General features: G+C 32.9%; 1 protein-coding gene across 3 annotated transcripts in view; it reads right to left on the bottom strand.

Annotated features, from left to right (window-relative positions):
• LOC107753180 (ras GTPase-activating protein 1-like) overlaps positions 1-945 on the bottom strand; it is a 43460-nt gene that overhangs the window by 41119 nt on the left and 1396 nt on the right. The window lies entirely within an intron of this gene.

Raw genomic sequence — 945 nt, forward strand, 5'->3', positions numbered from 1 at the left:
AACCTTGCGCGCGGTATACAAACGAACATGGAACAATACATTTATTAATCTGTGTCAATGTTAGTTAATAAAAAGACAATCGTTCAGTATTTGTTAGGGCTGCACGATAAATCGCATGCGAAATCACACTGAGCAGCATTAACTACACAGAGCCGTTGTTCACTGACGAGCTGCGCCAAACCACGTTCATATTCGCGCGATTTTTTGCGCAGCTCATCAGTGAACAACGGCTCTGTGTAGTTAATGCTGCTCAATGTGAAAGCCCGCAGGTGATGGAGATTTACCGCTGATTAAAGAACCGGCTTTCTGACAAGATGCGCGTTAAATATCGCATGCGATTTATCGTGCAGCCCTAGTGAAAACCATACTCTACAACTAAAAAAATGATGCAGTGGCAGAACACAGAGAAAAAACTTGACATGAGACTATATGTATATATCTCATGAGGAAAAGTGGTAAAGTTATATGGCTAACCCATAACTAAATAGCACAGCCTCAGAATACATAACCGCACATTCTGCAAGAGGAAGTAAAATATATCATATGAAAGTCACAACAGTGACTTGATAAGAGTGTCTGTTAAATGTAAATAATATACATATGAACAAATACATGTGCTAGTTATCATGAATGCTTGTCAATGGTCTGTCTCAAAATCTAGTAAGCTGTCCACCTTCACTGTCCAAAATGTAAAGAAACTAAAAATGCTACAGTAAAAACCTAATACCTGGTTAAATGCTAGTTAATTTATAATATACAGTAAAAAAAAATTGGTAACAGTAAAATATCTTTTAAAAATTTATATTTTATGTTGTTGTTTTTTTGTAAAAAAAATTTTTTACAAAAAAATGAAATATGAATTATGAAAGATTATATGTTACACAGACAATATATTTAACAAGATTATATATATATATATATATATATATATATATATAAATTATG

This window comes from Sinocyclocheilus rhinocerous, unplaced genomic scaffold (assembly GCF_001515625.1).
Source record: "Sinocyclocheilus rhinocerous isolate Xijiao unplaced genomic scaffold, SAMN03320098_v1.1 scaffold3063, whole genome shotgun sequence".
Lineage (NCBI taxonomy): Eukaryota > Metazoa > Chordata > Actinopteri > Cypriniformes > Cyprinidae > Sinocyclocheilus > Sinocyclocheilus rhinocerous.